The sequence below is a fragment of the Heliangelus exortis genome, chromosome 2, assembly GCF_036169615.1.
Source record: "Heliangelus exortis chromosome 2, bHelExo1.hap1, whole genome shotgun sequence".
NCBI lineage: Eukaryota > Metazoa > Chordata > Aves > Apodiformes > Trochilidae > Heliangelus > Heliangelus exortis.
The window spans coordinates 98,531,570-98,558,168 of record NC_092423.1 but is presented as its reverse complement, the minus strand read 5'-3'; the positions used below and the strand labels follow the sequence as shown (position 1 = coordinate 98,558,168).

Sequence of the window (26,599 nt, the reverse complement as noted above, 5' to 3'; positions counted from 1 at the left end):
AAAGAGCCCAACTCAAAATGTAGAGCTCTCAAATCCAGGCTCTTAATAAATTTTAAGCTTTTTTTTTATTTATTTAAGCTTTCTGATGGCTTTTTGGGTTTTTTTGGTAGTAGTTAGGAAAGATAATGACTCTCTGTCATGGCAACTGCTTATTGTCAGAATTTTTGTATATGTTGCATGCTGGAAATCAACTCATTCTAGGCCTTTAGTAACTTAGGGGCAAAGTTCTTACCTCAATAATTCTCTAATATATCAATAGGCATTTGCATGAAGAATTAAGGCTCTGTGAGGGCATTTCTTATTCTTTAACATGTCCTAAGTGCACCGTAACAATTATCTCAATTTATAAAATATTTGACAGGGTCCATCATCCTGTCATCATAGACAGTCTTGGTTTGGTTTGGGGTTTTTTTGTTGTTTTTCCTTCTCAGTTGTATACATTGAATATCTTGAAAAGCTTTCTTGACCCCCATCCATGGATGTTAATGTATTTAACATTTCAAAGGGTAGCCCTTCCTCTGTGGGTGTCCTGATAAATACTCTAGCTGGAGCCAAGTCTTCTAGCATTTTAATTAACACTTCACACAGGGAGCCTTCCTGTGGAGGAAACATTCATTTTCTTTAAAAAGAGCTTCCAAAATAGATCGTGAACATAAACTGTGGAGGAGAAAAAATATCTTGAAATATAGAAGCAGTTGTGTTGATTCTGTAGTAGCAATTTATGTAAAGATCTGAAGTTGCTGGTCGGTGTAAACTGCAAGTAAAATGCATACTTTCATTGGAACATAGTAAGTTTTGCTGTAGCTCCAAGAATCCCATATGTGAACTTAACCTTGACTGCCCTCCATCTAGAATTTATTGCTGTTGGAGTTGGAAGAGGTAGCTGAGACCCAGAGGCATGGCAGAAAATTTATTTTCAGGGAGGTCATCTTTGAATGTCTCATTATTCAGGTTGAATATGGGACACGTCATCAGAAGTGCTTCAGATGTACTGAATGGTTTTGTCTTCCACCAACTTGAAATGATCTTCCAGCCTCCACCTGAGTCAACTGGTCAGCATTGAGAAAGACACATGAAAGTGTTGTGTTGCATACCCTGAATATACTGATTCCTTCAAGAAGAATATTCTTTATTTCTCTTATTTTTGTCACTTTTTACGTGGTTCAGTCATTGGGTAGGGATTTAAATGATGGTCGCAATTCATTTGTTTTAAATGTGATTTTTTTTTTTTCAAGGGAGCATTTATTCTGACACTTAAACTGAAAATACAGTTTCTTTCCTGGCTCCCAAGAAATGCAGTATGCAATCTCTGACTCAGCAGCAAGATGATGTAAAAATTATAATAGATTTCAGAACAGCAGACTTCCTGAACTATTGACAGAAACTCCTTTTTTTGCTGGGTTTTTTTTTTGTTGTTGTTTTTTGTTTGATTGTTTTTGTTTTTATTTTCCTTTCTGATGGTAAATAAATGGCCATTGGTATTCATCATGGAAAACTTCAGGCTGAGAGGTTAAAACCAAGTAAAACAAGATGAATCATATCATGTAGTGAAAATCGTTAGGAAGACTCTAATAAAACATTTAGTAGGGTTTGGTTCTTGTTATAGCTTAACTGTCAAATATAGATATAAAAGTTAGGTGTTTCCAGTAGGAACGTGTCTGTTAAAATCTTTGGTATAAATGCTTTATATCAGTGTGTGTTATGTTGTCTTTCGTTACAAGACTGCCTGTGCTTCCTTTCTACTTTCCTTATAGATCCATGCCTGCCTTACAGTATAGAATAAATAATAGCATGTTGGCTGCATGACAGCTTCATTATTCATTATATGAATATATTCCTAACAGTGTCTTCAGTGTCTTGTGGGTTTTTCCAAGAAGTGAACCATAGGTATGTTTTCTGTTGTACAGATGGAAAATCTATGGAGAAGTGGAATATGATCAATTGTACATGCCATCTAAATTTTAATTATTAATTTGCTAATTACATTACTACAGCCTGATAGATTTCTAAACTTATTTTAGAGAGCTGGTACCAAAAGCTACTACCTTTGGTGTCCAATTTGCTAGTATTTCTGAAAACTGCTTCTAATATTAAATACTCTTGAGATTGAGGAAACTTTGTGATAAAGCTGCAGCCGTACACAGAGCTCCTTTAATGCCCATGCATCCAGGATGTGAAAATCTGTCTGGGAAGAAACTGAACCTTCTGGTACCATTTTTATGTCCCCATACCAGCTTAATCATCTGAACCTCTCAGATGCTTGTCAGACAAGCTTCCTGTCATGACAGCATGACATGAGAAAGTCTTCAAATCTTGAAAATAGGCTGTTCCTGGGTTTCCTGTCTGTGATCTCCTGTTTCTAGTCCAGTGAAGAATGATGACTTGTAGCAATTGTTGATATCCTTTCACCTCATTTCAGATAAGTATGAGACACAATATAGTGGAGGGTATTTCAGCAGCAGCTTGCCCTGCTGGGAAAACTTCCCCATGTTGTAAAGGTTATCAGACTGTATTGCTACTGCAGATTTTGATAACTGAAAAGAATCCATCTGACCAGCTTTGGGAGCAAGAGGACAAGCAAAGAAAAATAAGAGTCTCTTACTGCACCAAACAAAGGTCTTTGAGCCTAGACAGATGAATAGCTATATTCCTGCAAGGGAAAACTTTGTCCCTGTCCCTCACTGCAAATGCATGACAGGAGTCCCTGGAAAAAGACAGAGAAACAGCTTGTTCTTGCAGTCAGTAACCTGACTACCACAAGCTGAAGCAGACCATTGGTTAATGAATTGGCTAATACCAGGGTTTTCTTTTGTGGTCAAGCTCTCCATAATACCACCTCTGCTGATAAAACCCTGCAGTGGTACAATTTTTAGTATATAGCTTCTGTATAATTATTAAGTCTGCCATTATTTTTCTTTAGAAAATTTGTATGAATATAAAAATTACACTTCACAAATCTTTTTGAACCATTTAAGTTATTGAACACATCATCATCCCACTAGAGAAAAGGAGGGGTTGATCCTTCATTCCTTTACTGGAACAAACTGGGATCCAAATCACATTCAAAACATGCTGCAATTGATCTAAATGTTCTAAATCCCAAATCTGTTCTCTTGCTCAGGGCTTGCCTTGTATATGTGGCACTATACCTGAAGTAATAAATCTTACCTAAGCCGAGGTCAGTGTTGGATAAACCATGCCAGCAATTTTTAAGAAATAGTCCAGTTGCAGAGCTGCTTTCTGTAACTTCTACGTATTTTTGGTAGCTCTAAAAAGGCCAGAGGAATTATAATGAAAGTTCAGTGCCCTGCCCACAAATACAGAATAAATGAAGGCAGAATTTGAGTGGCTATCTGAGTAGGTGTGTAGTCAAAAGAAACTGTGCATTGACTGCAAAGAGAGAGGTAGACCTGCATTGCTATAGCTAAGGTGCAAAGTTAAGCACTTAAAGCATTATCCCTTGTCCCCAGCTTATTGCTAGCTCAGGTATAAAGGATGGTGCCACTGGATATGAATGCACTTGTGTGTGACTTGCTGTGCAGTTCAGTATGCAGTGAAGCCAAAGAAAGGCTACTTTTTTCCTTTTTTCCATTTTTTTTCCTTTTTCTTAAAGAAAACTGTAACAGCCTGTTTGGTCTGCCGAACAGCATCAGTTTCAACCAGTTAAATTCGTTTACAGGTACCACTGCCCCTTACTCTATCACCTTGATTTTTTTCTTTACTCTTAAGGCAAGTATTTGCTTTGCACCAAATGAAGGGGAATTCTGTAGCTAAGCTGTCATGGCTTGTCCTGCAACATGATTAAAATTGTTTGTGCTATCTTTGCAATTTTGTGAATTGGAAGTAATCTTGAAAAGAAAAATAAATTTTTATATTTATTTTTACTTTATAAGCAACTTGAAGTTTTTAAATTTTTTTTTTAACATGCGGAGGGCATGATGGTAAATTTCAGGATCAACTTATGAAAAATCGTCTTCTGGTGCAACTTTAGTACAAGGCAGACACTGTTCTGGCATTTTTATTATGGTAACCATTCTTTTTATTTCCTGGTGAATGTAATTCTCAGCTAACTAATGGTTCCTTTGCAAAGACTTGCAACCTTCATGTGTCTTAGTGGATGTTTTCTATCTTTTTCCACATCTTGCCCATAAAGGAGAACATCCCAAAGTCAACTTTTGATCCTGATTATTTCTTTTTCAGGCTCATGTATTTTCACTTTTTGCTGTTGTAAATTGCAACTGTTCTGCAAGACACTCTAATGCTAGGGAGTAGTTTACTTCCTTTTGGAAGGCTAAGTGGTCTCAGAGAGCACTTTGATGGAGTGAGATGCACTGGATTGGCACTCATGCATCCCACAGTGTTTTGGTGGGTGCAGCAGATAGAACATTTGCCTTTCAATCAGAAAGTCAGATACAATATTCATGGATTCAGATATGTGAAAGTGTTGAGTCTAGGACCTTGGATTTGATGGTGTCTCATTGTGCAATCCTCACGCATTTATTGTTAACTCCTTTCAGTGTTTCTCAAGCTACTCTGTGATGTTATAGAAGGAAGATTGCTCTCTTGCATCAAGTACTCAAGTTACAGAGAAACTTGTTGCCACCAAAACAGTATCTGTGGAGACCACTGTGAGTATTCTCAGCAGAGGGGTTTTCTATGGCTACAGGCTGCCTTCAGGCTCTGTAGTTTCCCAGAGGTAACTGGTCAATAGTAGATAGGGAAATAGCAGCTCTGAAGTTATTTGTTAAAGTTTATTACAGCTTGTGACTTACTTTTGTCAGTTTCCCATCCCCTCTCTTGCCCAGTTTACATAATGTTTGGGATGAAATGCATACACTTCTGTATTCATTAAAATTCTATTCTGTGCTCGGGTAGTAGATAACAGCAGTGCAAATCAATAGTTTCCTTCCTGTCTCACAGTTCCCCAGTTTGCCCATTTTTTAGCAACCCTTCTGATGGAGAATCTACTCTGGTTAAAGATAAAGAGCTTTTAACCCATTGATGAAGCCTTAATGTTTCCAACATCTCTTTAGAAGGGGACCTTCTTTTTCAACAAAACTTGGATGCATAAATAGTGTGTATGTATGGCAGGAGGAGTGAGCCTTGTATAGAATCTCAGCTACAGACTCTCAGCTTAGGATGTCCTAGCTAGTTTGGGGAGTTTTTCTGCTTCACTTGTCACAGACTTTCATCCTTTAAAGGCTTTCCAAGGGGAGTAGGAGTCATAACCTTGCATGGGCTAACAAACTGGCCAGAGAAGGGTTTGCAATTGTAATTCTTCAGCACTGGTTCTTCACGATGAATTCATATATTCATTGCATTGTGTCTTTAATCCTCGTGGTGGCAGCAAATGCTAATAGAAAAGAAGCTAATCTAGTGAAGACAACCTGCTTTTATTTACAGTTAAAAACATGGTCATAGTTACACTCTTAGCTTTTGTTTCCAGTGGGGCAGCTCAAAAGCAAAGTCTACTGAAGCTGCAAAACATCCTCCTCTGAGTCATCAGTTCAGTTTGTATGAGCTGATGAGAGGCATTTAGTTGGAAAAAAGAAATCCTCTTCTCCTCCCCACCCCCCAACACCTGCAAGTAAAGGTAGCATCAGTAAAGATCCTCAGCTGTCAAGAAAACTTACGTGGCAAGGTTAGAGTTTTCTAAAAGCTATTAGTTATTGAATTGAGGAATTTTTTTTGTTAACCTCAGCACAGGTACCAGGCCTTTGTTGTTCTAGGCACTGCACTACCATGATGGTTCTTAAAGACAGCAATTTGAGCCTGTCTGGAATGCCATTTGGAAGCAGAGAGGCTGTATCAGTCTGTGTGATCAATAGTGGCATAATTGTTGTCAGGTTTACAGTGTCTGGCCTGGAATCCAGTGAAACCTATACTTGCAAGGCTGACAGATAAGTATCAAATGTTAGTAACACAGCACTGATAACCCAATAACTGAAAAGAGAAATCAGTAAAACATTATTAAATCTGCTGCCAAGTTTGTACTTTTCTAATTAAAGAAGGGAGATAGAATTACTTTTAGTATCTGAAACAACCTTTTCCAAAGTAGCATCACTTGACTTGATCCTAGGCAGTCAGATTCCTTACTTTAGTCTCATTTCTTCATATGGGAATGAGCAGTTATTTTAGGCTGGTGGCATTGTTTTGTAAACCAGCACAGGGATGGGTTCACTTCATGGCATCTCCCTGACCTCACAACCATGCATCAGTTTCTTGTGATCTTCACCTACCCAAAGTTGCCAGTTGTTTGTTCTGTCTTCTTGTTTCATTGGTATACCGTGAAGATCTCCTCGTATATCAGATCACTAAAGCTGAAGCAAATAATATTGAACATTATAAAATACCAAGAAGAAACAGACAAGATAGGAAAGCAAGCAGCAGTTCATCTGGAAAACAAGTAAATATGGCCTGTACACAGTTTTTTGCAGGACAGCTGCAAGTATCTGAGCTTAATTTGTTCAAAACTTCTTCAGGTGTCTGTCATTTGGGTAAGGATGAAAAGACAGCTGGTCTCTGCACTGTATTCCAGAGTGTGAAAAATGAGTAAGAAATATTTGAGGCTATGTGAGGCTATACATATCCTGTATCTCAGAAGGGGGCTAGGATGACTTTAATGGCTCTACCTTCCTGAGCTGCTTAGGATAAGATAAAGTTAAAAAGTAATAAAAGCTGAAGGAATAAACTATTGTGCTTATATCTATATACTCATCTGACTTTCAGTCTTTTAGTTGTCTCAAGTCTTTTCTTCAAATAAATTTGAAAGTTCAAGATAGAAAATTCTGTATAACTAGTTGATAGGGCCTGGATAAAACGATACTGTATGAGAATCAAGAAGAGGATTTTTGACTTTTCATTCTGTAAAGAGCATTAAAATACTACTAGGAAAGATAATTTCCATATTTATATTGGTCTTAAAAGGAGCGTGCATCAAGCCTAACTTAACTAAAACAAGAAATGTTCTTTCTAATATGAGAACTTGTACATGAGTACAAGCTGATGCATGCTGAAGAGGAGAGGCTGATAACATGCAGCTTTTCACTGCAGTCATGCAAGTTTAAGATTTAAACCAACAATTCTCCAGGAAATCAGTGTTAGGTCTTAAAACTAGTGTTATTCATCAACTGGCAGATCTTCTTTCCTTCCTTGTAATATTTTTTGCCTTCTTGCCACTGTCTCATCCAAGGACATTCTGAAGCTTGATAATAAGCCTTGTTTTATGTTGTTAAATGTGGTAGATCTATGACCTTTCATCCCCCAAATCACTACTTGTATTTTACGTGTTAATGATGGGATTGCCTTTTCATGTAAATATAAATGTAGTACAGTCTGCAGACCTTCAGTGCTGAAAAAGCACTATTTGATGCCATGTGGTTATGGAGTAGAGTACAAATAAAGTCCTCTTTCCTTCTTGGTGAGTGGGATGGATATTCTTTTCCTTTGTTCATCCTGTTAATTACAGAGTGTAAAGTAAGCTTGTGGGAAGAGAACTTGCGTTAGAACAATCAGGAGAGTTGGAAGTGGGTGAACTATTGCGTATATAATAAGGTTTTGTGTTTTCTGTGGTCAGAACACTGCTTTCCTTCTACAACCCGAAGTACTGAAAAGCTGAAGCCACCTTTTAAAGAATGCAATTGCATGGCTGGGATTTTTTTCTGTGTTATCAGGTAAGGGGAAACTGTTTGATTATTTGGGACTTTTTTTTTTTTCCTTTGTGCACATTGTTTGTTTTGCTGAGAGTTTTGAAACCAAGAGTTGTCCTACCTGCAGGGCAACCTGAATTTGCTTTCAAGAACAAATCTGTTAATATAAAATTCCCTGTCCAGTGACACATGCAGTGTCTGAGACTGAAGATTCAGAAAGAAAATGGACAAGATGAAGGAATTCAGAAAACTATTTTATTCTTGAATTTTGGGAGAATTTGCTTCTCTGTGAAGCACCTCATTGCATACACTGTAATGTGTTACTTCTTGCGAAGAAGAGGCTACTGCTTTGTGGTTGGGGCAGAAGGGGAAAGCGTACACATGTGAGTACTGAGGATTTGTTAAAACTAGGCCAGCACCCTACACATCTATCAAACAGCAGGACTTTTAATGCATGCTTGGTGTTCTATGCAAAATTGAAAGGTACAGAAAGTAAGATGTAATTGTTGCAGTTACATATAGATACTTAGGTCTGTGTTGTCTTGGGGAACCGTGATTTCTGTAGAGAACTGATGGGCAACAGCACTCCAGTCTTTTTATGAGATGACATCCCACTGACTAGCTTACATTAAAATGTGACTTTATTGCCCTTTGATACTTTTGTGTTTAAGGCTGTGCAACATCCATAACCGCTGGTTGACAGATGATGCCAATTCATAGTATTTGTAACACGGATCATAGAAGAAATAACTCCCAAGTTCAGTAGGTGTGTGCTACACAAATAGTAACTGCTGAGAAAACAGGCTGGTTGCTTAATTGGTTACACATTTTGCATTTAAAGCTCTGTGGTTTTCAAACCACAATGTTTCAGTGGTGTTGGCAACATTCAAAGACTAATATTGCTTATGGGTGGAGTCAAAAAGTTTTCTGTACAGAATTGTTGGCAACTGAGCCTGACAAGATTTACTTTACAGACTTAGTAAGCAAATTCATATTAATTGGCATATATTATAGTCGTCCATCACTTACACAGAGAACATTACCAAAGAGCCATTTGACAGCACTCTTGGTCTACCTAAAGATTTGTTTGTCACACTTAGGCTGTTCCTTTGAAGAAGACTTTATAAGTAAACAAAAATTTTGGGTCTATTTTGAAACTTTTTTATCAATGCATGGTGTTTTGTATCTTTAAGATTCTCTGAAACATAACTCGGGACCTTAGTGTAAGAAATGGAAGTATTTTTATTAGCTGGGAGGGGTTTCACTCCAGAATTGGATTCTTTTTTTCATCAATGATACTGTTTGTATTTGCATAAAAGATATGTATGTGTAAGCATATTGGATAGAGTAAATTAATTTATATTTTAAAATGTAACCAGATCCTTAAAAGACCATCTCTCTGCACCATTTTTAAAGGACAAAAGAAAATGCAGAGTTACACTAAGAAATCTGGTTTAGGTTATCTGTGTCACAGTCACTGAGCTCATGTCCTTTCCCCTTCCTTTTTGTTAATCATTCCCTCATGAGCTCCAGTCATCTATTTGGTTCCAGGAGGGATTGGTCATTTCTTGCCAAGATTAAATGCTGGATCTATAAACTGCAACTCTTTTAATGTCGCATGGTGATTTTGGGACTTTGTTCCTTGTAGAAAAAAGGGGATTAAAAACCCCTTACTGAAGAGTCTTGCTAAGGCGTAGCAATCTCTGTTAAATTTAAATATATATATTTTTATTTATATATATATATATATATATATATATATTAGAAAATGTCTTTAAAACTATGAATGTAATTAAGAGTCTGCTTGTCTCTTTTCTGGGTTAGAGAGGTCACAACAGCTTCCTTTTTACAGCCCTCTTCTGCCGTGTCAGCCTGTTGGGTTTTATTAGAGCCAACATGCATCATCCTGTTTTCTTTTTTATTTGATTCCATTTTTCCTGCAGAGTAGCTTCTCAACTCCAGGCTGCGCTTTCTGACTTTTTTCAGCAGTGTCTTTTGCAAACCCATGTGGCACTTTGCTGGAGGTAGAAGCAGGGTTTACTGAACTCTGTGGCTCCTTTAGCACTCCTTCACCTTTGTTTGAATATCTGTATTAGTAAGCTATTTTCGTGGTCTCCTGAACAGAATAAAACATTAGACCATAAGAGGCTGTAAACTAGATCAGCAGAATCAGCTATACAGGGCGATTGCAGTAATCCATCTAAATTTACAGAAGCTTTACCTTTCAGGAGATTATATGCACTCTTGCTAAAAATGGTGTGCTTTTGTGTTTTCCAGTTATGTCAGTACTACAGCAGTCAGTCTGATTGTATTTCTCATTAATGTTGAGTCATATATTTTAATAATAGCTGTTTAGCATATCTTAGGATTTTGCACTTTCTAAAGAAAGCATGAGGCAGATGAATTTTTCACTTGATTGTATGGCTATAAACCTCATAAATTTGTTAGATAAACTGTATGTGTTACGAGAGTGCTGTATTTTTATTATGTAATCATCAAGTTGCTATTAGTGCTTGTTAAAAAAAGACATTTTTAAAGAGTTGGTGTCTGCTGAAGGTACATTGAACTAAATACATGAAAAGGAGGTGGGATTTGGCAAAATGTGACACTTGATAAAGAAGTGGTACCATTTTAATCTTTCTAGGTAAATTTTTTCACAAAATGCCTCCCTTTCATTTTTTCCTTTTTTTTTCTTTTCTTTTTTTCCTTTTTCATTTTTTTTCCCAACACCTCCACTCTCTTCCTCTCCCCAATATTATAACACATGCATTTCAACTTTTTTTGGATCCTTATAATTTGTGAACACTTGCACAATTCACACTTCCCACACTTGTCAATCTTCAGTAAAAACGCCTTCATAAGGTAGATATTATACAATTTAAATCATAAAATCCCCTTTACAATTACTTGTTATAGCTGTCTTCAGCTCCATCGTGGCAGCAGCTGTAAAGGTTTCCTTCCCACTTAATGATTTCTCGTTGTGGGGCTGTAGCAGTAACAAAATCCTTAAGGCCAGATTTATCATGGGTGGCTGGGAGTGGGGGAGGTGGGGAAGAGGAATATGTCCAAGGAGTGCTTGGGATTGTAGGAGATGGCAGTGTTTCATCAGGTGGTTGACTGGGTGATTCTATTTTTGGTCATGAAGGACCCAGCATTCACAGTAAACAAAACGATGGTAGTTGAGACGATGAACTGAGAGCAATGTAGGTAATATTAAACCCAGGAAAAAAAGCCAGTCTTGCCTTTTTTCCCCAGGGTTTTGCTAAGTATGTGTTTGTTCCTGTTTCTTTGCATAATGAGGAGGAGGTGAACCATATCTGGGAACATCTCTCTTGCCTAAAAATGATTTTTTTTAAAATTCTGGTTGCCAGCCCTTGAATTCACTGTAGTTGATGGAAAACATCTTCACTGGTGCTGGTTAAGTGTTCTCTTTTTCTGCTGCAGCCTGGGCCTTTTCTTGTCCTCAGCAGAAATGTGACACTCCTTCTAATGACATGACTAAGTGAACTAATCTCTTTAATCAACTACTCAGATGAAATCCTGCCTTCTTAGGACTTTTGAGAGAATGATATGTGCTGCAGCCTGTTTGTAAACATGCAAAAAGATGCAGTTTGTAATGCTTTTCTTCATTAAAATCCATGTCAGTGAATGCAGGTGGTGTTACCTAACTTCTTCCTTCTGTCATGCCCAACTGAGCAGGGAGTGTTTTTAGTAGCAGGGGTAGAGTTTTAACCACCACTGAGGGAATTCAAACTGTAGATCAGTTTCTCCTCCAGTTATGAATGACAATTAAATGCACTTTCCTGAAATCTTTCTGGTGTCTTATCACAGCTGCAGGGTGTTATGCTTCTTTTTTAATTATTATTATTATTTTATTTTTGTACACCTCCTTTTTTAAAATATACTCCCATACTGTCTTGCCTCTCTGTCTCCACTAATACAGCCCACCTCATTTTTATCTTTAGGATCTTCTGGTTTTCATAGCTGCAAGAGAACTGACATGATGATTCTTAGTGAGCTTAAAGGCAGTCTTGCAGCTGAAGGAGAAGTAGGTCTATTATAAGAATAGCTTAAATATTGCAAGAAGGCCCGGAAATAGTTTTATGTTCTGGAGCTCCCAGCACCAGTGATGCAAAACTGAAGGCTTAAGGATTGCAACAGCCTTGGTGGGAATAGTGTGTATGGGTAGGTATTAAGAGGAATTATAAAAGGTCATAGGAGAGCTGAGGCAGCCCATCAAACAACAGTGAATGAGGACTGCTGAGAACCCCATCATGAAACCAGTGCTTGGCTTTCTCAACTGCTCTCCCTTCTACCCCAAGTTCCCTGAGAGAGTTCAAGATGGGCCATTAGCATGAAAGTTATTCCTATGCTTTGGTAATTAATTAACTCTTGACCGTATGTAAGTGCACGGGGGAGAAAATAAAGAACAAAACAGACGAAACACAAAAGCTTGGCACTAAGTTATCTGTATCAGGATTTCTTAAATGTTTTTGTATGAGGCCCCCTCACTGTCCAGGAGGGCTGGGCATCAAAACTGCTTCGAAGAAAGGCACTGGCTGGAGACCATCTGTTGCCTATGTGAAACCATGAAACAGCTAGAAAAACAGCTTATGTTGTACTAGATGATATATACCACAGTTTGGGGATACTGGTCTGTAATTAAGCCTTAATGTTTTACTGAAAAAAAAAAAAAAAAACCTTTCTGGCCACTTGAGAATATTTAAGTTCTGCCACAAATTAGTATTGTAACTTCTAATGAATGGCTGTGCATTTGCAGAAGATGTGAAATTGGGGTGGTACCCTTCCATGAATTATATGAGAAAGTTATTATTGGATCTCTTACTGAATTTAAATTTTCAAAATAAGTCTAGGAGGCATTTCAAGTTAGGAGCACAGTAGTAGATTTTCTGTTTATGAGGGATGCTTTTCATGTACTAATATTTTACTTTTGAAAAAGTAGCTAAAAATCTCAACTGGAAATAGAATAAAGATTAGTATAATAAAAGCAGGGGTTTGCTTTTTCGAGAAATACAAATATATAGTATGTCAAATGCTTTGTTGTTGCCAGTTTAAGTGCTATTGGTCGTGGCAACTACGCCTTTTAAATAGGAAAAGAAAATACTTTTGGTACACATTTCTACTGTGACAGGTCCATCTTCTTAGTTTTAAATAGCATTACTTTTAAAAAGATTATTTGTATAAAGAACTAATAATTTCTAACTTTATGATCATATTCTGCAAGGGAGAAGTTGCTAATAGTCCTCCAGGTTAATAGCTGGAGTTAATGTGTATTTTTTAATGAGACAGATTTATTTCCATCAGAGCCAAAGTCCTTTCTTGCTTAGACTGTGAATTCCATAAGGGAATAGTAAGGAGTTAAGAAGGAAACATGATGAAATGTTGGTCTTTGCATCCAAAAGAGGATTTAAGTCATGAACTCCTGAACTTGCGATCCTCAATTACTTATCCTGGGTGCGGGAAATCTGTTCTGCTTTAATGTTTTTATTAATGTGACTTGGAAGGAACTCAAGCATGCTTTTCTCTTAAAACGTGTTTAAAGAAAATAACTCCAGATTAAAAAATACTAGATCTTTTAATTTTTAATCCACTTTTTGAATGTAGTCTGTTTCTAACAAAAAACCAAACCAAAACAAAACAAATCTCTTAAATGGAGGACTGGTTGTTGTTTTACAGGGTACTATGAACCTTGGCAGCAGTACACTGCTGTTGGACAAATATGTTAGAATGTTGCCTAATAAATAAAATTTGAAGTCACCTGTTATACCTTGCTTCTCCTTCAAGCACCTGGAAGGCTTAGTGCAAGGGGTAGGCAGGGGCTGCATTAACCCATCTTCTTGAACCAAGCAAACCTTCCAAATGCACAAATGTGTTTTTTTAACGTAAGTCCTACAAAAACTACATTTTTCATTTGGTTTATTTCTAAATTTTCTTCTTTTTTTACCAAATAAAATAAGTCTTGGCTTTTGTTCCTGGATGTCTTTCTGCTACCCAGTTTTTTAGCATCAGGGCTCTTCTAATATAGTGTGCCGTGTTTGCCTTTATTGTTTGAAAAATGAGAAATTTCTGTGAGGAGATGAAGCACAGGAAAAGCAGACAGATATATTCATGCAGCTGCAAATTAGGCCCCACTTTAGAGAACTCGTTTTTAGGTCTCAGGGTTCAGTGCTTCTTTAGTAAAATGTGTAAAATGTGAGCTTGCATAAGGCTGGAAGAAGGCAAATACAAATGAGCACTAAAGCGATACAGTTTAGTCTCATTGAATGTTAACTCCTGACCTAGCAGTGCTCCCATTTTTAAAATCCTGTTTTTCAGATGATAAATCAAGCTATTGTAAAAGCCAAATATATTTTTGGTGTGCTGTAGCTCAAGGTCTGCTTTAAGTTAAGGTTACTTAACTTGTCATGCTGAATGCTTGTGTAATGTTTCATTAAATGTTTTAGAATTTAGAAAGCATCACATGCATTTCCACATTGCTTTACAGAGCTGTGGAAATCTCAGCAGGAAAATAAGTGAAGCGAGAGGGGAAGTGACACTGTTGGATCCTAGGATCTGACCTGGAGTGACCAATTGGAAGTCCAGCACTATCAATGAGGTAGCTGTTAGGGTTTGCAAGGCAGACTGTGTTGGTTTTATTGTGTGGACTGCGCATCTCAAGTTACTGCGTCCAGGATATCAAAGAACTCTTGGTTTTGGATTCTTTGTTTCATAATATTAATGCACTAGATTTGCATGTATTTTAGCAAATATCACTGGTCTGAAAGCTATTTTTATCAAATGTTGGAAATGTGTTTTAACAATTCCCAAAGATTACTTTAGAAGAAGCTTATATAGTCTGTCATAACTCACATGTCAGCTAATAACTTAACATCCTTGAAGCCTTTCTTTAATCATTTTTACATTAAGAATTGAGCTTTCATGAAAAGAAAAATGTGTAATTGTTTTCATATGAAAAGTCAAATGAACATAAGCATGAAAAACATCTCCCTGCGAGGTGGCATGTCTTTACCAGAAGAATGCTAGTGTGCTGCTCTGAATGCTCAGGGCAGTTCTAAGCTCTTCCTAAGTTATTTTTACATTCCTAAATTGAAGTGAATTATGCTTCCTCACTTTTCCTAAAGCAGAAGTGACATGTTAAATCATTCATAACAGTAATGTTCTAAATACAAAACAGGGGCTCACTTAAAATACATAAAACCTGTTCTTTATGTTTTCCTGGGGGATTTCTGTAAAGCCACCTGCTTTACTTATTGGGATAAGCAGCCTGTGGTCTGTAGGCCTCGTGGTGAATCTACTTGGCTGCCCTATGAATAAGAAACTCCTTAAAAGCTCTCTGACTGGTCTCTCTGGCAGTTGGTTCCCCAGGCATCATCCTTTGTGGGGGATCATTGACATGAGTCATGGCCAACTTAGGACAGGCTCTTCTGACTTAACACACTGTTTCAGATTGCTGAGATTCACTGTGCACAGATTTCACACATGAAAGGTGATTAACATATGCAGTAATCTTAGTTGCATGGTCAGGAAAGGTATTACCTGCCTTCAAGGGTGGCATAATGAGCTACAAGCCATGTAATCAATGCTTTGAAATCTGAGTTGTAGTACTGAGGCTTCCTAGAGCATTCGCCAACACCACCTTGTATGTGGGTTTCGCAAGTACTGATAAGCTGATGTGCATAGCACTTAAACTAAGATGAGATTTTAGGAGCATGGAAACCTGGAAGCTGAGTCTCACAGCCTTTAAAAAAGAAATCTGTTCTCTAATTATAAGCTGTTTGTTGCTTATCTGGGGTTTGGGTTTTGGTTTGGGGTTTTTTGGGGGGCAGGAGTGGTGGTGTGGTATTTTATTTATCACCTAAGACTTGTTTTCATGCTTTCTGGGGGGCACTTATTATGGGAATTTTATGTTATACTTTATGTACTGAGTGCATGACACCAGTATATTAATGGTGTGGATGCCAAGCCCAGCATCTGGAGGGAAAAAAATACAGAATCACAGAATGCCTTTGGTTGGAAGAGACCTTCGTGATCATCTAGCCAAACCTTTGACCAACACTGTAAGCTCACCAGTAAACCATGTCCCTAAGGACCAGATCAACATGCCACTTGAATACCTGCAGAGATGGTGACTCCACCGCTGCCCTGGGCAGACAATTGCAGTGTTTGAAAACCCTTTCAGTGAAAAGATTTTTGTACTATCCTGCCTAAACCTCACCTGGCATAGTTTGTATCCATTTCTTCTGGTTCTGTCACATGCCACCAAGGAGAAGAGGCTGTCTCCCTCCCCACTCCAACCTCCTTTGAGGTAGCTGAAGAGAGCTACAAGGTCTCAAAACAAAAACAAAAAAAAAACCAAAAAAAAAACCCCAAAAACAAACAAAAAAAATTTGAGATGAATGCTTGGTTTAAACTACTTGCCTAAATTCACAGTAAAGTTCTGTCAAATTGGAAGAGAATTTTTTTTATGTTCTTTTTCATTTTTTATGAAATGTTCAATTGCTTTAACTGCTTTTGCAGTCCATTAACTCCTTCACTCTAGCTTTGCAAGGGAGAAGCCAAGAGTCCTAGAAACAAGTATCCCACACAGTATAACTCTTGTTAATTCCCAGAGGAAGTCAGTTTTGTGCTTAGCCCGAGGAAGGAGTCTGCTGGGTAAAGCAGTGCATTGTAATTTAATTGGAGGTTGCATCATAAAAGAGCTTCATGAGGAATGATGGTACAGAGGGAATTAAAGTCACACAGGTATCCTTAGTTTAGAAGCATGCTTACCTTCTGCACCTTAATAGTTCTTGTGTGTTGCTTGCTGAATGTTTTCTTGTTGATGATGTTCCAATGTTTATTTTTAAAATAAGTATATCTTACATCAGCTTGACGTGAACCTTCAGAAAGATTCTGGATCTACTGTGCATCCTATGCACACTTGAACACATAAGCTGATATTAGAGGTGGCATGTTATCTTTCCTGTAGATCAACACTTGGGGTGTCAGACAAGTTGCTTGGCATAGAGAAGTGCCAAGTTGCAGAAATCTGGGTATCTGCTAAGGTAGAGATAGGAATGGATGTAGGCACATCTACATGAGTCCCCTGTTGTCACATCTTACTCTACTCCTTTTACAATTAAACTGTTTTAGTCTTATTTCCCTCCAATGCTGATCTCAAGCACAGTCATAGAATCACAGTAAGGTAGGAGCTGGAAGGGACCTCTGGATATCATTTAGTCCAAGCCCCTGCCAGTGCAGGTTCACCTAGAGCAGGTTGCACCAGGGTGGTGTTCAGGCAGGTTTTAAACATCTCCATAGACAGAGACTCCACCATCTCTCTGGACAGCCTGTAAAGCATGTCAGAGTGACCAAAGTGTATTCTGTTCCTACTCCTCTAACCTCCTCCATCATTACAGCATTGATGGCTGTTACAAATTAATTCTCACAGGACTTCTCTGAGGTGATGTTCCACACTTATCAAGATACTCCTTAGTCTCAGGTTCATAGTTTGACAGATCCATTTCCAGTCGCTTTTTCCATAGTCTGTCTCCTTCCAGAAATAAGTTGTCTTTTTCTGTGGCCATGTTTGTAGAGGGCAGGCATCCAGCCCAGCCAGTCTGTCCCCCAAAGTTACAAGTGCTACGTTCCCCCTGTCTTCTTCAACTCGTCTAAAGTCCTAGTAACTTCTTTTTTAGCAGCCCCTGCTTCTGTCTACTCGTAACTCCACAATGCTTGAACCTTGCACAGAAGACATTGAGAACATATCTCTGTTCTAGACTTTGCTGGTCCCTAATCAAGGGCAACTGCAGTTTTTGTAAAGAAGGATTTCTTGTGGGTTGAAGCATTTCAGCTAGGGAAAACAAGCATCTACCACATTCTTTTCCATTTTGACTCCAAAAATAAAAAGCATGGAAAATTGACTGATTTTGGCAGATTTTCACCTGGATAGCAGATAGGTCTTGTTATCTTAAAGTTTGCATTGCCCTCCAGACTTCCAGATCTTGAGTGGAAGCATATGGATGCTTAGACTTCATTATGTGATATTTCTGAGCTCTTCGTTTGTTTTTAAGAAGATGTCATCAGAATGTATCAAACCAGGAAAAGTAATGTATTTTCCTCTTTGTTCACAAAAGTTACCCTTTTTGGCTAAATTAAAAAAAAGTTCAGTCTGACATGACTCCCAGCACAGAAGTATTCTGCACAGCAGCTGACATTTGACAAAGTTGCAAACATTTGAAAACACCATCTTATAATGGAAGTTGTCAGACAATCTCATTACTAGGTACTGCTATTGATTCATCCAGAGACCTTCATTCTTTGAGGTGCCCAGGTTTTTTCTCCCCAAAAGGCTGGATTTTACTCTAAACCAGTATGATTCTACAACACAAAGGTATTCTACATAAGAACACCGAGAGTTCTTGTTGGAACTCAGGAGAAAAAAGAGAGTTTATGACCTTTGGAAGAAGAGGCAGGCAGCTCAGGGGGACTACAAAGATGTCATTAGGCTATGCAGGGAGAAAGTTAGGAGAGCCAAAGCCCAACTAGAGCTTAATCTGGCTACTGCCATAGAAGATAATAGAATGTTTCTATAAATCTACTAGCAGAAGGAGGGGTAAGGAGAATTTTGGGTGCAGGAGGAAACATAATGACAAATGAGAAAAAGGCTGAGATACTTAATGCCTACTTTGTTTCTGTCTTTAGTAGTAAGACCAGCTATTCTCCAGGTGCCCAACCCCCTGAGCTGGCAGACAGGGAGCAGAATGGAGCCCCCATAATCCAAGGGGAAATGGTTAGCAGCCTGCTACACCACTTAGAAATAAGTCTGTGGGGCCAGATGGGATCCACCAAAGGGTACTGAGGAAGCTGATCTCCTTCTATGACAGGGTGACTCACTTAGTGGATGAAGAAAAGGCTGTGGATGTTGTCTGTCTAGACTTGAGCAAAGCCTTTGGCACAGTTTCCCACAGCATTCTCTTTGAGGAACTGGTTGCTCATCGCTTGGACTGGTGTACACTTTGCTGGATAAAAACTGGCTGGTGGCTGAGCCCAAAGAGTTGTGGTAAATGGAGTTAAATCCAGATGGCAGCTGGTCACAAGTGTTGCTCCCCAGGGCTCAGTTTTGGGGACAGTTCTCTTTAATATATTTAATAATGAGCTGGATGAGATTGAATGCACCCTCCATAAGTTTGCAGATGACATCAAATTGGGTGGGAGCGTTGATCTGCTTGAGTGTTGAAAGGTTCTGCAGAGGAATCTGGACAGGTTGGATCAATGGGCAGAGGCCAATTGTATGAGCTTTAATATGGCCAAGTGCTGGGTCTTGCACTTTGGTGACAACAACCCCTAGCAGGGGTTAGGGGTTGTTAGTGGGCTTGAGGAAGAGTAGCTGGAGGGCTGCCCAGAGGACAAGTATCTGGGGATGTTGATCAACAGCCAGCTGGATATGAGCCAGCAGGGTGCTCTGGTAGACAAGAAGACCAACAGCATCCTGATTTGTATCAGAAATAGTGTGGGCAGCAGCACTAGGGAAGTGATCATGCCTCTTCACTTGGCTCTGGTGAAGGCTGCACCTCAAATACTGTGTTCAGTTTTGAAACCCTGACTACAAGAATGCCATCAAAGTGCTAGAGTGAGTCCAGAGAAAGGCAAGGAAACTGTTGAAGGGTCTGGAGCACAAACCTTGTGAGGAGCAGCTGAGGAAACTGGGATTGTTCAGCCTGGAGAAAAGGAGGCTGAGTGGAGACCTTAGCACTCTCTACAGTTACCTGAAAGGAGAGTGTAGTGAGAGGGGTGCTGATCCCAAGTTGAGAGCAGTGGGACAAAAGGAAATGACATCAAGTTTTGCCAGGAAAGGTTTAGATCGAATATGAAATTTTTAATGCATTTTTCCAATTATTTCCTTTTTTGAAAAAGCCTCAGCACTGGTAAAGTTTTGTTAATAGGCAAAGGACTGTAAAAAGTTTAGGACTTATTTTCGAATGTCTACTATTAGGCAGACCACTGAAATTTTCAAATTGTTTTTCATATTTTGGTGATGAATGTGTTTCATACAGTACTGTTAGGAAGTCTGGATTAAAAAGGAGAGACTGTATTTGGGTTGAGATGTCAGCTGTAACTTCTCAGTGATGCTGACAGACTGACTTTATTAGTCTTAGGAACCGCAGCCTGATCTGTTCAAAGCCAGGAAAGTCAGTGGATAACCAAGAACACAACTTCTTGTCTGTGGGGAAATTTGGCCTTGGAAAAATGCAGGTGTTCATCATTTTTTAAAATAATTATCATCAACATCATAAACTCAAAGCTGAGCTTCCATACATCAAATTAAAATATCAGGCTTTTGGAGTAATGCAGATTTGGTTTATGATGGTCTCTCGTGTTTACTGTTTAAAAGTTCCATTTTGTCGACATATTCCAGGTACCATTATGAAATTCAGACTCTGTTATATAAGACATTTGATTTGCCATTGTTGGATTTAATAGCTAGAGTAAAATAATTTGTACCTTAAAATGATTAAAATGCAGGGTTAGAGAAAACCTTTCAGATAGCTGTTTCCCTGATAAAGAGGTATATTTAAATTCTACCTGGCAGATATGTATCCAGGTTGCTCTTGAAAATTCTCCAGTGTTAAAGCTTTTGTGATCTCCTGAATTAACCTGCTGCAGTGTTCATTTGAGTCTTGTAATAAAGTCTTTTCCTGGAATCTATCTGAACTCTCTTTTGCTACAAAATAAGCTGAATATTTCCTGTTCTCTCTGACTGAACTGATCGGTATCTTCTTTGCAATAGTCTCCTGCATCTCTAGAAAGTACTTTCATATTTCTTTCAGGTTAGTGTCTTCTATCCTAAAAGCAATTTTTTTCAGGCTTTCTTCACAGGTAAAGTTTATTTATACATCCTGCAATTTTCAGACATTGTACTCCAGTATAGTTTTGAGAAAATCATGCCAGTTCTTCTTCATTACTCCTTTGAAGCATATTAAAGGAACCAGACCTCTACATAATACGTAATTTTCTCATTTCTGTTGAAAATCTATATTAAGCAATCAGGATTAAAATATTGTATTAACAGGTGGGGCAGTGCCCAATGAATAAGACAATCGCTTCAGTATTACCTAGATTATTCATTGCTATGTAAACAGTGATTTGACCTACTGACATTGTGCCTCGTAACATTTTACTTAAATATGTCAGAGAAATTTTAAGTCAGCTGGTCACAAGTAAAATGCAAGATAAAAACTGAAAGCTTCTTATCCACCTGAAGAGTGTTGATTGGAATGGCCTTTTGAGTTCCCCCTGAGCTTGAATTACTTTACATTATCAAGCTTGCTCAAAACACTTTATGATGGATTAGGAAATTTCTAGGAGAAAGAAGGAAATAAAATGTATCTGTGATGTGGATCTTTATCTGCATTGACATATCCCATGAGTTTTGAAAGGCAGTAAGACTGTTCCTTTGTTTACTTTATATTTATCTGATACTTATTGAGTCTTAGTATTCCTGACCATGGAAGGGATCACAGAGAACTTTCCTATTTTTACTTACCCATAGTACATAATTGGAGTTCGGACATGTAATTTTCTCTTTTAAAGAACCATTCTTGATTATGCAGAAGATTTGGTTAGAGGCAAAATAGAAATGTCTAATGCACTGCTGTCTGTGGCTTCTTGCCTTACTGTAGGTACCTTGCTGCTCACCATTTCCCTCACACATTTCCTGCTGTTGTAGGAACCTTAGCCACTGGTGATGCCCTTGACCTTGCTGTTCTTCCTGAAACAATTTAGAGTTATGGCTTTTGCTCTTTTCTGCCATGCTCACATAGATCAATCAGTGTGTCACATTTATGGCCTCTGGAGCAGAGTAAGCACTGCTGGTGTACTCTGGACTCTACTGAACTAGTTGCCTGTTGAATGATTGTGACTGCATGAGCTGGTAACCACCTTCATGTCTTGCAGTCCTCAGCTTCTTGAGACAGCATCCTATTCTGTCTAACCTTCCATCTTTCATTGTCACTGCAGGTCTTTTTATCTGGATTTTTGTTTTCTTTTGGGGCTGGTCCTTTTTTTGTTTTCACTAGTCGGCACTTCTTTCTTGACCTAATATGTATCCATATCTTGAAAATTTACTTATTCAAAACATTTTTGATATTCCACTGGTTCATGCCACCACAGTGAAAAAAAAATTTAAAAAACCCCACCACACAAAAAACACTTGATAAGATCCTGAAACTTTGTTGTTTTGATGTCCTAACTGAAATGGAAATAGTAAACAACATTTAAGCACAACCAAGATGTTAGTCCTTTTCTGTAACTGAGCATTGACTTTCTTTATGGATAGATTTGTTTCACAGAACGCTTGAAACTTCTGAGGAAGTCAGAATTGTTTCCTTCTTCATATTTCTTTAAAACCTTACTGTCTCCAGCTGTGTCATTCAGAGAACTGAAGTCCAGAGTTTCCTTTAGATAACAACTTAAACCATAAAAAATATTATAGTCCTTCTATAGTAGGTCCAGATCTTGAGATTCTGAGTATCATTAGTGGTCAGGTATATGTTGTAGCTCCAGGCATTTTATGCAGAAGATTATGCATGCTTGTCTTCTAACCTTTTGCCTTCAGCCATGTAGCATACAGCTATGTATTAGTAGACTTAATTTCATAGCACACTTTTAGAAAGCACATATTCTAAATTACTGTGGAAAGTCTTACTGAATTTCCAAAAAAACCTGAGAAGTTATTAAACCTGTAGGTCCACATATATGTAGTGGTCTCATTGTACACACTGTGAAATAATAATTAGGTGTTATTACTGCAAAAGGATCAGTGGTGACCTTGTATAACAGTAATACATTGACCATGGAGTGTAACCTTAGTTAAATTCCTGGTTTTTTTCTCCTTCCTGAAAGTGTCACCCACTTTCAAAAGGAATACTGATACAGTTAAAAAAAAATAAAAAAAAATTAGTATTTGGATTCCTGAATGTAATCTGAACTGTGCTTTCTAATTAGATGTAATGTATACATTTATGGAAGATGCTGTAGCACTCCAGCTCTAGACTGGAATCTATTAAACCAAAGTCAAATCCAGAATAGATTGTTCTTGGTTAATAACTTTGAAATTTGTTTCAGTTCAGACTGTGGTTATAGTGTTAACATATGTCTTGAAGGGGCTAGCAGAATTTGAAAGACTTCTGTCCTTGTTTGCTGTAAATCGTTTGGAAGATCATGTGGCTGTAGAAGAGATTTTTTGTTGTTTTCTTTTAATTTGTGGAAAAACACTAGACATGGTTTTGTCTATTTTTAAAAGAAGCTATGATTGTGTGCAGAATGCCACAATGAGGAAATACTGAGTATATATAATAGGCTTTTAATGTATTCAGCATATGGTAAAAAGAGAGCTTGAAAAGATTTATACAAGACCATACTAAATTAGCACAGAAACATGCTACACTGCTTAAAATGCGTAACACTAAAAGTCCTTTCTAGTTATTTTTCCAAACCACAATGAGTAACTTGGTGAAAAATACATTTTGCCTGAAGCAAACTTTGAAGTTAAGTATGCCAGAACTCTAGAGAATGAGTTTCTCAGCAAACCTCCTAAGTGCAGCTTCTTAATTATCACGTAGCTTATCTGTTCTTACAGTCCCTTAAAACTGAAATCCATAGAGTTAAGGAAATCAGAAGTATCAAAGCATGTCAGGCAAAATATGCAACTGTCTATTAGGATTATTAGAAAACAGCTATTTGTCTGCTTTTCCATCCAAAAAAACTTAATTTTCAGTGGAACAGAATTATTCCAGAGGGGATTAAAACCGAGAGTCAGTTTTAAGTATTTCACTATTTTCATTTCTAAATACAGGATTATCGTAATACCAAATACTTAATATTTAAGAAAATACTAATCAAAAGTAGGAATAAAAAACAAATATTAAACTGTCAGAGTAAGAAATCTTAGTTCAAGTTTCTAAGATAACTTTGTGAGGTTAAATGAGTTTAAACTCTTTTAAGATGCACTATGAAGAGGCAGAGCCTTCTCCATAACTATTCTGCTGCAGCTAAAAGACTTGAGGACTTCTTTTAGTATCCAAAACAGACTTAATCTTCAAAATATAGTCATGTCAAGTTGTGCAGGTATTTGATAATAGTAATGATAGTATCATCAAAAAAATGATAGTAAACTGTTTAGAAAAGTTAGAACCTGGATATTAAACATAGTGAAATTTCTACTGAAAACCATCTGAGTCAGGTTGTTGAACAAGTACTTTAACAGGGTAAGAAAAACAAATTAGTAAAACATTACATAGATGTCTGTCTCGAGGAAAAATTCTGTAAAAATATTAAGTTAACATAACTAATTTTACATTATTAACAATAAAATAATAATTAAAGGTATTCACAGTACCTGATTTGAGATCCTTTAAACATGATATACTTATCTTCACCAGAAAAAAACAGCTTCTAGATAGCAGCCAAAGTAGTTGCCTCAAAGGAGTAAGCATTTCAGCAATGTAAGTTTAATTTCCCTCCGTCCCTTTTGTCCCTTCTCATTGCCCTAGAAGGAACTTCTCTCCTTCCTCTCAGAAGGAACACGGGGAGAATTGCCACATACAGTGGGTGCCAGAGCAGGCTTGGCCAAACTGCATATGTAATTTAATTTCCTGTTACTGTAATCAATAGATGTGTGGTCATTTTTCCTTATGGCATGTTCCCTAACCTGTTTTAAGGAGTGTGCTGTTTGTGCTAAAACATAAAACAAAACCACACTCCAGAAGTAAATTGCTCTTAAAGAAATTATTCTCAGTAGTGCCCTTGCATGAAATGTTCTGATGTTTTTTTTTCTCCTCATCTGTGTTTTCCCATCAAAGATCTTTTGAACAGATGGCTTCAGTTTTATGAAATGTGCAGTAATTCCTTCCATTCAATTCTGTGAACTAATAATTGTGTGTTTATATTTTGTGAAGTGCTTCCTGTGCTACTTTTACCTGTATGAGGCATCATGTTTCCTTTTTTGAGGAAGAATTGCTTGCATCTGAGGCTTAAGATTGCTTTCTACATTGCTGTCATTGACATGCACATTTTTTTTCCACTTGGTTTATCTTTATGAATCTCATTTGTTTATGTTAGTGCCTAGTTTCAAGTAAGCATTGAAAGTGTTCCATAACATGTATTTAGGACTATGCATTACAAAAAAACCCCAACAATGGCTGTACCTGCTTTTGTACTGCATCTCAAACAAAGGTAAAACTGTATCACAGGGCTGCTGTAGTAAAATTCTTTGAATGTTTTCCCCCTCTCCTATCTTTCTTTCTTAGGTGTGTGATGGGAGAGGTGCTTTATTCATTTTAGGGGATGGGTTGAATTCTGTATGGGCTGGCTCGCAAAAAAAAAGCAGTGCTAGGATTTTAAGTTTAAACTGTACCTTTTATTTAAAACATTTTGGTACAGTATGGAATAGATTTGCATCTCTTCCTTAGAAGCTTACTAAATATGGCTTAAAGTAATACACTTCATGTAACTCTTCTCTGAAATAAAAATTATATTTATGAACCAGAAAAGTATCCCATCTTCAAACATGCTGTAGCTTTTTCAAATAGCTAAGAATAGATTTTTGGCAGCTGCTGATCCTCTGGGGGGATCTAAATCACTTCAGGGATAATGTGAAGGCCTGTTTGCTGTGGCAGACATTTCATCTGTCCTCTGCGTGTGTTCTGGGCCTGGATGGTCAGGCAGCAATTGCTTTCTCTGCTTTGCTGTGTAATTATGTTAACGTGCCTGGTACTGTCATCTTTCTCTAACTCTTCCCCATGTAGAAATTATGCCTTTGGGCTAAAGGATGGATAAGGAATTTCCAGACAGAGTTTGCTTAGCTGCTGCTGTCAGCAGCAACAATTCTGCGTTTGTGCCTGGCTTTGACAGAGTTTTCAGGCATAAAGCAGGCTCTAAGCTTCCCTTAAGGATTTCCAAATTTTGGAAGCTTGTTCAAACTATTGTACGGTACCTCTAATCAAGCTGTCATAAACTAAAAAAACCCAGGCATTTCTGTGCATAGATGTAAATCAGATGTGCAGTATAGCTGCAGTAAGACCAAGAGAGGAGGAAAGGCCTTGTGCATTGATCTCTGTCCAGGAAATCCCAAAGATGGTAACATACTGCAACCTCTCTTCCAAAGAAGAAACCAATCCTTCTCAGAATCCCATCCCATCTCCCTGACCCCAAGTGCCCATTTCAACATCCCAACTCCTGAGCTTTCCCACCTCTGGCTTCTCCTGATCTGGACCCCAGCCCGTGCCCAGTTGCATGTGCCCATCTAACCTTGTGTTCCCTCCCTTCCAACTTCAGGTCCTGCTTTTTCCGAAGCAAAACACAATCCTGTGCACCTCTTCCCCTTACTTGTTCCTATCCACTTTGTGTTCCCTACTACATTCCTGCTCTGCTCTCCTTCTACACCACTTCTACCTGCCAGTGTACAAACAGGACCCCCAACACAACTCCCACACTCACCTGCAGCACAGCCCCATGTCCTGTAGCACTGCCTATACTGCTGCCTCCCACCTGCCAAGGCAGAAACACGGATCCCAAGCTGGGCAGGTGGCTACACACATCTGAGGACATTGGGCAGCTTCTCAGAGCAAGGCATTTTGGTTGGCCAAGGAACGATCCTTATCTCACTGTGGTTGTAAAAGGCTGAGCTCAGGAGGTGTAACAGCAGCCCAGCACCCATAGTGCTGACACAGGATGGGTCGTACAGCACAGGGCATCTTCAAAGAGCCTTCTCGGGCACTAGGTTGATGAGAGCTTAAAATCATACTCTTCTAAATTTCAGTATTTGGCACAGGATGGGCAAGGACTATGTTAAGCTATCTTAATTCCACCTGCTAAATTGTTTAAATCATGGTGAACTGTGTTTGTTTCTCTTTTTCTTTGTAAAAATTGGGAAAAAAACAGTGTGTTTG

The 26,599-nt window shown here is 38.1% G+C and overlaps 1 protein-coding gene and 1 long non-coding RNA gene across 3 annotated transcripts in view; one reads left to right on the top strand and one right to left on the bottom strand.

The window, feature by feature from the left end:
* The window catches only part of GNAL (G protein subunit alpha L), a 193,818-nt gene that overhangs the window by 13,881 nt on the left and 153,338 nt on the right, over positions 1–26,599 (top strand). The gene's annotated exons all lie outside the window — the stretch shown is intronic.
* On the bottom strand, positions 91–21,363 carry LOC139793748 (uncharacterized). Its single transcript, XR_011724768.1, has 3 exons — positions 21,196–21,363; positions 20,908–21,010; positions 91–1,040 (listed from the first exon to the last, which is right to left on the bottom strand). It is a non-coding gene; the product is annotated as an uncharacterized lncRNA (long non-coding RNA).